We start from the raw sequence: 261 nt of genomic DNA on the forward strand, positions 1-261 counted from the left end.
AGGGGGGGTAAACACCACTGGGAGGGGACCTTGACCCTACAAACCCACTGGGAGGGGGGTAAAACTCCACTGGGAGGGGACCCCCACCCCCAAATCATGCTGGGGGGGTGAAACCTTGCTGGGACAGGACCCCCACCCTAAAAACTCACTGGGGTTGAAACCCCACAACACTACTGGGAGGGGCCCCCCATCCCAAAAAGCCACTGGGAGGGGGGGTAAACCCCACTGGGAGGGGACCCCAACCCCAAAAACCCTACTGGG

This window comes from Egretta garzetta, unplaced genomic scaffold, assembly GCF_000687185.1.
Source record: "Egretta garzetta isolate BGI_Z169 unplaced genomic scaffold, ASM68718v1 scaffold720, whole genome shotgun sequence".
Taxonomy (NCBI): Eukaryota; Metazoa; Chordata; class Aves; order Pelecaniformes; family Ardeidae; genus Egretta; species Egretta garzetta.